This window comes from Myotis davidii, unplaced genomic scaffold, assembly GCF_000327345.1.
Source record: "Myotis davidii unplaced genomic scaffold, ASM32734v1 scaffold59, whole genome shotgun sequence".
NCBI lineage: Eukaryota > Metazoa > Chordata > Mammalia > Chiroptera > Vespertilionidae > Myotis > Myotis davidii.
Genome location: NW_006293001.1, coordinates 7955547 through 7966825, shown reverse-complemented (window position 1 = coordinate 7966825; position 11279 = coordinate 7955547). Strand labels below are relative to the sequence as shown.

The 11279-nt window shown below is 42.3% G+C and overlaps 1 pseudogene; it reads left to right on the top strand.

Annotated features, from left to right (window-relative positions):
- The window catches only part of LOC107183533, a 15758-nt pseudogene that overhangs the window by 2090 nt on the left and 2389 nt on the right, over positions 1–11279 (top strand).

Genomic DNA, 11279 nt, shown 5'->3' with positions numbered 1-11279 from the left:
GGAAAGAGAAATCTTCTTGTAAAACCATCAAATTTATCTAGGGACCCACCCTTACAACCTCTTTTAACCTTAATTACTTCCATATGGTCCTTATCTCCAGATATAGCCACATTGGGGGCTCGGGCCTTATCTTAGTCTGCCCAGGGCATTATAACAAAACTAGAGGCCCGTTGCATGAAATTCGTGCATTCTGGGGAGCCCCTGAGCCCAGCCTGTTCCCTCTTGCAGTCTGGGAGACCTCAGGGGATGTCCGACTGATGGCTTAGGCTCCCCAGTCAGACATTCTTAGTTCTGCCGCAGAGGCGGGAGAGGTTCCTGCCACCACTGCTGCACTTGCTAGCCGTAAGCCTGGCTTCTGGTTAAGTGGTGCTCTCCCTGTGGGAGTGCACTGACCATCAGGGGGCAGCTCCTGCATTGAGCATCTGCCCCCTGGTGGTCAGTGCACATCATAGCGACCAGTCGTTCTGCTGTTCAGTTTATTTGCATATTAGCCTTTTATTATATAGGCCAGGATACCATAACAGGCATTTTTTTTCTCATAGTTCTAGAGACTAGAAGTCTGAGATCAGAGTGCCAGCATGATTGGGTTCAAATAAGAGCCTGACCTCCTCATTGTGTCTTCAAATAAGGTCAAGGGGGAAAGAGAGAGAGGGAGGGAGAGAGAGAAAGAGAGAACTCTAGTTTCTTTATTTTCTTTGGGTGCATCACCTGAGAACCACATCTGCCAAGTCACCACAGCTCCGTAGCTCCTGTGTTGAGTTTCTGCCCCCTAGTGGTCAGTGTGTTTCATAGCTACCAGTTGAAGGGTCTGCCCCCTGGTGGTCATTGCGCATCATAGCTACTGGTCAGATGCTTAGGCTTTTATATCGAAATTCATGCACAGGTAGGATCCCTAGGCCTGACTGGCAATCAGGGCTGATCAGATTCTCCACCTCCCAGCCTCCCCGCCCCCTCCTTCCCTCACTCCCTCAGCGCCCTGCTGCCACTGGTCACCTGCCATGTTTTGCGCAGCCCCCTGGTGGTCAGCGCACGTCATAGCGAGCAATTGAACTCCCAGTAGAACTCCCGAGGGGACAATTTGCATATTAGCCTTTTATTATATAGGATTAGTAGTAATAAGTTGTGCTACACACCCTTTCTATTAGGTTATGTGTGTACGTGCATACATTTGTTTTCTTCAGAGACCCAGTTTGTTAAAAACATTTCCCAGCCCACCACTGGGCAGACAAGTAGAAATGAAAGATGGAGAAGAGCTGAAGGGACAGTATTTAAGCCCCTGGATCCAACTGTGTTTATAGCGGCTGGGTCTACCCTGTGTTTTCCAGTTAAACACATGGACCAGTAAAGCCCTTTCATTTGTGGTTGCCTAAAGCTAACTTGAATTGGCTTTCTGTCACTTTCCTCTAAGAGTCCTGACTCATACTACGTGTCATAGGCATGTTCAGGGACCTGAATTTTGGTTAAGCCCTGAGAAAGAAGCTTCTGCAGATCCAAAGACACAGCCCTTCACTTTCAGGATCAAATCAGATTTTAAGCAGCAGAAGCCACGAGCTCTATTTGGAAGCTCTGTCTTTTTTTTTTTTTTTTAATTATTGTTTAAATGGAAGCTCTGTCTTTTGCATTGTTAGCTTCCCCGCCTCTGCCCTCATGTGCCCTGTTAGTACCAGGATCCATTTCTGAGCCCAGTGCCCATTTTTCATCCAGTCCTGCAAATAAGTCTCTTCTGGCTCTTGTATCTAATTCACCGCTCTGGTGTCAGTACCTGTAGTACTGGCTCTGCCTTTTCCTTGGCAGATGCTCCGGGCCTGGCTGCTGGAGGACAGGGTCCTTGTGATGCTGGCCTCCTGTGTGGCCTGGGGAAACCCTTCTCTTCCCAATTTCCCAGTTCAGCACTCCTGGCCCTTCCCGGTGTGAATTACTGTTCTCAGAAGCCATCTCCAACCTGTAATGTGCCCTTGGGACCGTGTCCTGCCTGCCGCACTACACCCACCCCAGAGCCTTCTGCGCACTGGAGCCCACCTCGCTGGCCCTGCTCAGCCAGGACCTTCCTTGCAGAGCGGGCTGTCCCCCGGCCTCTGCTGCAGCCGGTCAAGCCAGGCCCTGAGAAACCCCTTCTCAGAACGGCAGTGCCGGCTGCCAACTTGTGGAGAGAAGAAAAACCACACCCTGCAGTTTGGATGACTGCTGTTCAGTGGAGGCCTTGGTGTTTCCCTTGAATACCAAGGAAAAACACTGCTCTACCTGTGAGCATGAGGTGCTGAGGAGTCTGTAAGTTTATCATTAAAAACAAATTACTTCTAGGTGGTGGTAGGTTGACATGTACTTAGTGATTCTACAAAATAAGGCTGAAGATCGTCTCCGCCAGCCCGTGTGTAACTTTTCCTTCACCTACTCCTGTATCTCCAGCTGTTCTTTTGAAATGTCAAAGCCACTACAGCCAAGGGTGGGAGAGAAGCATTTTACTAAAAACTCAAACAACAAAAAGCTCAGTTCCCTAGTCCGCAAGACAAGAACCCTGTCCATCTCTCGTCCTGGTTAGCGAATTCCTTTGCACAGTGGTACAGACACAGCCCAGCATCTTAATGGTAGGTCTCATTCAATTGCATTTTATGTTTTGCTTGAGAAAAAAATTAATGTGAATGTTCACATTATGTTCAAGCAATTATAATGTGTCAACATCAGAAAGCTGAACTGATGAGTTCAAGAGATTGAAAATTGGGTAATTTAAGCTGTTCCACTTGAGAGGACATAAGAGATGAAGCAAAATGGGACTAGTGAACAACCTTAGCCTGTTTGGAATTTTTTCAGACACTACAGAAAAAAAAAAGGCTGTGAAAAACAGATGTTGGGTGACTGACGTCCTCTTCCCTCCAGGCTTGGCATGGGAATGATTCCTGTCTAAGTAACCCTGGCACTTTTGCTCTGAGGATGAGTGACAGTGTACCGAGTGCACGAAATTTAACACTCCAAGCAAGAGGCACTGTGTTTGTTGTTGGGCCTCAAGGAAAGATTGGTGTTCAGATTGTTCTAAGTTAACCTATTCTCTCTCCATGTCTGATATCACTGCTGTAGGGGAAGAGAAGGAGCATGAAGGAATCGATGACCCTGATTGCCGAAGAACCAGCTGAGGTCCAGTTGTTAAAACGTCAAGATGTATAGAAGAGAAGGAAAACCCAAACACTCTCATCCCAGCAATGCGGTGGAATGCTTGGATTTGGCACACAGGTCTGAAAGCCAAGCGATCATAGCAAGCAAGAGGAGAGCAGTCAGCTAACCTCTCGAAACAGAGAACAGTCCTAGAAAACATGGAAGATTGCTGGGATCTCCCGAAGCCATGCACCCTATGTGAGAAAAGACCAAGAGACAGGGACATGATTCATGGGAGAACAAGCCATCTTGTCACTTGTCTTCACTGTACCAGAAATTAAAGAACGCTGGGGCTTCATGCCCTATTTGCAAGAAAGAGATTCAGTTGGTTATGAAGGTTTTGATGGTCTATCAGTGGTCGGCAAACTCATTAGTCAACAGAGCCAAATATCAACAGTACAACCATTGAAATTTCTTTTGAGAGCCAAATTTTTTAAACTTAAACTATATAGGTAGGTACATTGTTATTAACTTCATTAGGGTACTCCTAAGGTTTAGGAAGAACCACACTCAAGGGGCCAAAGAGCCGCATGTGGCTTGCGAGCCGCAGTTTGCCAACCACGGAACTAACTGAATCAGTGAATTAAGGAAATATTAGCAGGGTCAGATCATGTATCAACACATCAGTATTGGGTATCTCTACCCAGTGCGAATCATTGTATCTGTTCACTTATTCATATAAACATTTTTATTCCAGGATATCTTTGTTCCAAAACTCACATGGAAATTGAGAATGACTTCTTTAGAACTAGATGATTAATGTGGGGGCTCCATTAACACAAAGAGATACGTTAATCATTTTATTCTCCCTTCAAAGATGAGGATCTGGGAGGAAGCAACTACCAGTACAAACAGAAATACAGTCATTCATTTATTTACCAAACTACTTGAAGATCAATCCTTTCTTTAGTTAATATCAGTCCCTACTCTTATTTTCTGTTGGGGATTTTTATATTGTTAATTAAATTGCAGTTGACATTAAATATTGTGTTGGTTTAGATGTGCAGCATAGTAGTTGGACATTTGTATGGCTAGTGGGGTGCCTACCCCCCCATTGGTTTAGTGCCCACCTGACACCATGCAGGATGGGGAAGACAGAGAGAGACTGGATCTGAAGCAGCAAGTGGAGAATAACCTACACATAGATCTTTCTTCTGCAGAGCCTTCTGGTATCCCTCTGCCCAACTCTTTATCACTCTGTAGAGTCTTTCATTGACAGTGTGGGTGGACAGAGAGAATTGGTAAACTAAGTCCTTCTGGGTTTTGTTATGCTCCCCATTTTAGTTGGGGCACATTATTGTATTGAAGGAAAACCTCAGTCAAAACCAGGACAATGGAAGTTTCAAGAGGCAACCTGGACAGTCTGGATCCAAATTTGGTGCCTTGTTTCCAAAGCATAAATACGGTTTGGCATTTAGTTTGTAATGGAATTTGGTCTGTGCAGGCAAAAGGTCATTGAGGTCAACAAATTGTTCCTAATTCTTTCCACTTCGCTCAATTGCGTGGGACCCCACAATCTACAGGACCCAGCGGGGAGATGTCCTTACAAGCAGGAGGGTTTGTTCATCAACCTGGAAGTGGCTTCAAGTTTTACTTCCTTTTAGAGAAGTTCAAAATGTCAAAGAACTCAGCTTGAAATGAACAAGCCCTAAGAGGTTTCACTTTCACATCAGAGTAACTATTTTATTCTGTTATCTATGCAACTGATACAGAAACTGCACTTTGCTGCTCTGGTTTAAGAGTTCCTACTTTTTTTAAGACTTGTAGCTCTACGTGTTTTTTTCATGTTTTCTGAGGGGCCAGGTAAAAGGAGACTATATTGTTATCCTGACCTGGAAAGGCCTAAATAAAAGTTTGTTAAAGTTTATTATATATCTAACACATTTTTAATAAGTTTATAAGATCCTGTTAAAAGTTAAAAGTTGTGCCCTGGCCAGTGTGGCCCAGTGGTTGAGTGTCAACCTAGGAACCAGGAGGTCACGGTTGGATTCCTGATCAGCGCACATGCCTGAGTTGCAGATTGATCCCCAGGGTGGGGCGTGCAGGAAGCGGACAGTCAATGATTCTCATCATTGCTGTTTCTAGATCTCTCTCCCCGCCCCCCTTTCTCTCTGAAATCAATAAAAATGTGTTTGTTTGTTTAAGTTGTGGTTAAAAAAAGTTCTATGTTCAAATATTGTTAGGAAATACTAACAATTTTTTTATTAAACAAAAATAAATGGGTTTTGTTACTATAGATGTTCTCGTGCCCTTCATAGTCCAGTGTGAACAATGAATTTACACAAGGGGCTCATGGATTCCAATTTCCACACTTTCTTGACCACGGAACCCTTGTGCCACACATATCCTGTAGACTAAAGTTTCTTGGAATAACTTTTCAAAGCCCTGCCCTAACAGCAGATCGCCAATCCCCTGTTTCTCTAGTAATGACCAGTCAGCCTGGCAAGAAGAGTGGTGAGACGTTAGGTTTTTAGGAATAACTATGGGCTGATGGGAGCTTCTCTAATTGTAGACTTAGGAGGAATACATTTATTTTTTGTTTTACCGCTTATGGGCTAAGTGATATTGAACAAATCAATATCTCTGATTCTCAATTTCCTCGTCGCTAGGAGAGACTATTCTTACCTCTCTAGGTCATTGAGAAGTTTTTGAAAACAGCCTTGCAGTTTTTGCAAAACATTAAATATACACCTACCACATGATGTAGCCATTCTCCACCTAGGTATTTATTCAAAAGCAAGGGTGGCATATATCATACAGGAATTTTCATTGCAGCTTTATTTGTATTAACCAAAAACCGGAAACAATTTAAGTCCATTAACAGGCATTGAATAAATTCTGATGAATTCATAAAATGGAATACTACTCAGCATCGAAAAGGAGTAAACTGTTCATACACACAATATAAATAAATCTCAAAAACTTATGCCCAGTGAAAAAGGTCAGACAAGAGCCATAGTCAGTTTTGCTCAGGGCAGAGCGTCGGCCTGCGGACTGAAAGGTCCCAGGTTCGATTCCGGTCAAGGGCATGTACCTTGGTTGCAGGCACATCCCTAGTGGGAGATGTGCAGGAGGCAGCTGATCGATGCTTCTCTCTCATCGATGTTTCTAACTCTATATCTCTCTCCCTTTCTCTCTGTAAAAAATCAATAAAATATATATATTTTAAAAATTCAGACAAGAAAAGCATACATACCACCTTGGATGGTGTGGCTCAGTTGGTTGGCGCATCATCCTGTGTACCGAAAGGTTGTGGGTTCAATCACCAGTCAGGGCACATACTGAAGGCAATCAATATTCCTCTCTCTCTCTCTCTCTTTCTCCCAACCCCTCTCTCTAAAATCAATAAGCATATCCTCTGGTGAGGATTTTTTAAAAGCATATATACCATATGATTCCATTTATATAAAATTCAAGAAAATGTAAATAAATCTATAGTGACAGAGAAAGGATTGTGGTTGCCTAGGGACCAAGGGGAAGAGAGTGGCAGGCTTGACAGGAGGGAGGATTTGTAGGAAGGGATGTGTAAACTCTTGGGGATGATAGCTGCGCTCACCACATTGTGCTGCATATAAAATTTGAGGTTGACAGCTTTTGCTTTAGTACTTTAAACACGTCACCCCACTGCCTCCTTGATTGCCTTTCTCCACTGAGAAAATGGCTGTCATCTTGACCTTTCTCCTCAGTACAGAACATGCCTGTTTCTGTTCTCTCTGGCAGCGTTAACATTTTCCCCTTTATTACTGGTTTTGAGCAATTTCACTATGATGTGCCTCGGTGTCATTTTTTTTTTTCCTTTGGGATTAAGTTTCATGGAGCCTTTTCTTGTGCTTAAGATTTATGGTTTTTATCAAATTTGGAAAAAATTTTAGCCATGATTTTTTCAAATATTTTATTTCCCAATCCTCTCTCCTCTCACCTTCAAGAACTTCACTTACACCTATAACAGGCCACAGGGAATGATCCCACAGCTTGCTGTTCGTTTGTTTAAAAAACGTTCCCTTTGTTTTATTTTGGGTAGTTTCTATTGCTATCACTTCAAGTTCAGTAATCTTTTCATCTGCAATGTATCATCTGTGTTTATATCATCCAGTGTACTCTTAATTTACGTCAGACATTGTAGTTTTTATGTGTAGAAGTCCGATTTGAGTCTTTTTAAGTATTATCTTCCCTGCCTCTACTTAACCCCTCCAACATGGAGAATACAGATAGAAGACTGTTGTGATGTGCTCATCTGAGAGTTCTGACATCTCTGTCAGTGAGTCGACTGCGATTGGTTGACTTTTCTGCTCATCATGAGTCATAGCCTCCTGCTCCTTTATCTGCCTGCTTGATGGGTCCAGACATCTTGACTTTTGCTTTGTTGAATGCTGGATACTTTTATATTTTCATAAATGTCCTTGAGCTATATTCTGAGACACAGTTATTTGGAAACATTTTTATCTCTGTTTTTGTTGTAGTTGTTTTTTGGGGATTTGTTAGGCAGGACAAGAGCCGTGTTTAGTCTAGGGCAGTGGTCAGCAAACTGCGGCTCGCGAGCCACATGCGGCTCTTTGGCCCCTTGAGTGTGGCTCTCCCACAAAATACCACGTGCGGGTGCGCATGTACACTGCGATTGAAACTTCGTGGCCCATGCGCCGAAGTCGGTATTTTGTGGAAGAGCCACACTCATGGGGCCAAAGAGCCACATGTGCTCGCGAGCTGCAGTTTGCCGACCACTGGTCTAGGGGTAATTACTCTCTACTACTGAGTCAATGCCTTTCCCAGGTCTCCCTCCTCAACTCAGGGAATCTACCTACCAAGCTTCCCTGGGCTTCACCCTCCTTGCCCCGTGGCCGGGAATTCTCTCAAGGTCATCTCAAACAAAGCTTTTCTGTTTCCCATTTCTTAGGGGACACTGTTCTTTGTTGTCTGATGTACAGTGTCTCCCTCCATCAGCCTTTCACTTAATTGTTCTAGCAATCATTGGTGTTCAGCTCCTAGAGCCATTACCTTATTAGGGGTAATAGAATAATGAGATTTAAATCCTCTCATTTCTGCATTTGTTAGATGGAGTTATTTTAAAAAGGTATTTCACACACCGTCTAGTTGTTACCTGACGGCCCAATTCATAAAGAAAAGGAAGAACAAACGCTCTCTTCCAGTGGTTTTCAGCTTTCAGAATAATGAGTTGTTCCAGTGGCATCTTCTAAAGATACATAGTGAGTTTCTTTTAAAAATTATATTTAGGTTACCATTGTGAGGTTATGAAATTTAATATATTTGATGTGTTTTTAATATATTTAATTTTTTTTAATGTTCAAGTTGTTCCATCTTTGGCCAAAGGGTGCCCCTTCAAGTCGGTTTCTGTGTCCTCTGATATTACTTTAGTAGCTTTTGATAGTTCTCTTGATTTCTGACAAAACACAATCTCCTAGGTTCATCTTGTGTATTTCCTGACCCAGACGTGGAATGGTTGATTTGTCTAGGTGGCCCTCATTCTTTTTTTTTAATATATTTTATTGATTTTAACAGAGAGGAAGGGAGAGGGATAGAATTAGAAATATCGATGAGAGAGAAGCATCGATAAGCTGCCTCCTGCACACCCCCCCACTGGGGATGTGCCTGCAACCAAGGTACATGCCCTTGACCGGCATCTAACCTGGGACCCTTCAGTCCGCAGGCCGACACTCTATCCACTGAGCCAAACCAGCCAGGGAGGCCCTCATTCTTTTTTAGTGGGAAATGGTACTTAGAGAACACAGACTGGGTGTTCAGGCTGCTTGTTTTTCCTGGGTTGTCATTGCTTCTACTAGTAAGTGCTTTTAGTGGAGATCTTGGAAATGAGTGTTACTAGAAGGTCAAAAACAAATCATGAATTCATACTGATATTATAACTTAAATTTAAGATTATAGAATTTTACTTAACTTTTTGGTTTTAGATTTGTATGTTTTTTCTTATGCTGAAAAAAGTTGGGGATTCTAATAACATTATTTGCTTTATCATGTATATATTTAATATACATTATATTTATGTATATGTTTATGTGTATATGTACATCATATATACACATATGTGTGTAAGTAGTCTATTACAATAATAATCTATATATATAAAAGCCTAAGCAACCGGCCGACCAGCCAACCAGTCGGTAGCTACGACATGCACTGACCACCAGGGGGAAGACGCTCAACTCAGCAGCTGCCGAGCCACAGTAACTTTGCAGAGTGCCCTCTCGCACTCTGGGACTCCTTGGGGGATGTTGGACTGCCGGTTTTGGTCCAATCCCCTCAGGCCAGGCTGAGGGACCCCACTGGTGCACGAATCCATGCACCAGGCCTCCAGTAAGTAATAAGACTACTTAATGTAGATTAAGAATTATTTGCATTGTTTCTTCATTCAGGATATATTCCAGCAAACATTAACTGTGAAAATATTGTCATTTAAAGTTATTAAAAATAATTTTTCTTTGTATTGGTTTGGCAGCTATATAATATACATTTAAGAAATTTGTTTATTTCAGTTTATTTTTTAAAAATTACATTTACTTTTAAATTACATGAAATATTAACCTGGTTCCAAGGCAGTAGTGTGCTAGTAAATATTTAACAAGCAGATCCCTAAAAATAAAAGCCCTAATTTTGCCTGTTTCTATGGTATAAATATTACTACCATGATGGATTTCAAGCTACCAATGCTACATTACCGAATGTAGAATTTGGAGGCTGCATAATAGCACTGCATTGTATAGTATTTCTATCGTATCGATATGATGATTTCAGCAGTGCAGATAATAGTAAAATGTGACAAAATAGTTAGTTAGTGATGATTTTTAGGATTTATTATCTAAAAATATAATTTATTTAATGTTTAGTTTGCATAATTTAATTTTTAATAATGGCTTTAATAACTGGCTCACAACATTCTTGAAAATTTGACATTTGGCTCATATTAGCTGGTGTGACCCGACTCCAGGACATGTTCGGTTTCAAAGTCAGAACCGCAGCACAAAGCACTCAGCAGAGGATTGCCGTGATGCCTACTCTCTCCACCCACTTCTCTCCCTTGCTGTATGGATAACCATTTTTATTAGATGTTGTCTCATCCTTTCATGCTTATTTCTGAAAATATAAGCACATACTATTACGTATTTCCTTACACAAAAGGTAGCACACAATAAGCACTCTTTGGCTCCATGTTTAGCTTAGAATTTTGATTCCTATTAAATTGCAAATCCTTAAGGGAGGCAAAGAAGTGATGTTTAAACTATTACCAACATCACACTTTAGTAGAAATTACCTTTCTTGAGAGCTAAGAAGTGTCTGAATGGAACCAGAGAGTTTCATTAAGAATAGGGATAAAACCAGTAACCTGAGCGCTCCATAGACAAACTGCACAGTTTTAGGGGATCGGGGCAGTGAGACCCAGGCCCTGGCAATGCCGAGGCGGTGAGGGGGCAGGGGTGAGGGCTCAGTGCGGGCTGAGCTTCCACCATAGAAATCCAGCCACTTTCCTGGGTCATCCTCCCTCCCTCAATAAAGAGGGGGCGATTTTTATTGTAATGTTTTAGCTGGATTTTTCCAGCTCGTTAAATGTAATGGGCGATGTGTATCTTGTGACAGTCATTCCTATAATACTTACACTACTTCGTGGCCTTTAATACGAGTCCTGGTGACGCATCTGAAAATCCAAATACCATTTTCAGTAACTGTCACACTTTTGATTGTGTATGCAGTGAACTCCAATTCCTAGGATTTTTATTTCTTTCAAACGTGATCACAGTTACTTTTCCTGAAGGTGTTTTTATGGGAGAAGGTGACAGAGGAGGAGGAGGAGGAGGACTCCTGTACTATTGGGAGATGGGAAGTGAATCTGCAACTCAGGTATGTGCCCTTAACTGGAAATTGAACCCACAACCATTTGGTGCGAGGGCCGATGCTCTGACCACTGAGCAATGTTAGCCAGGGCTGCAGGTAGATTTTTCAGCTCTAAGTCTGTTTCTGTCTCTGTGACTGGGGAATATTACTTGTGGAACTGGTGTCTTGAGGATTTAGTGAGCGAAGTTATGGTCTGAGAAGCTTAAAACTGGTGTGTGTACTAGGTAATCTGGTAAGTCTTGGTAGGTTGTTATTGAGAATTTCTCAAGTGCCAA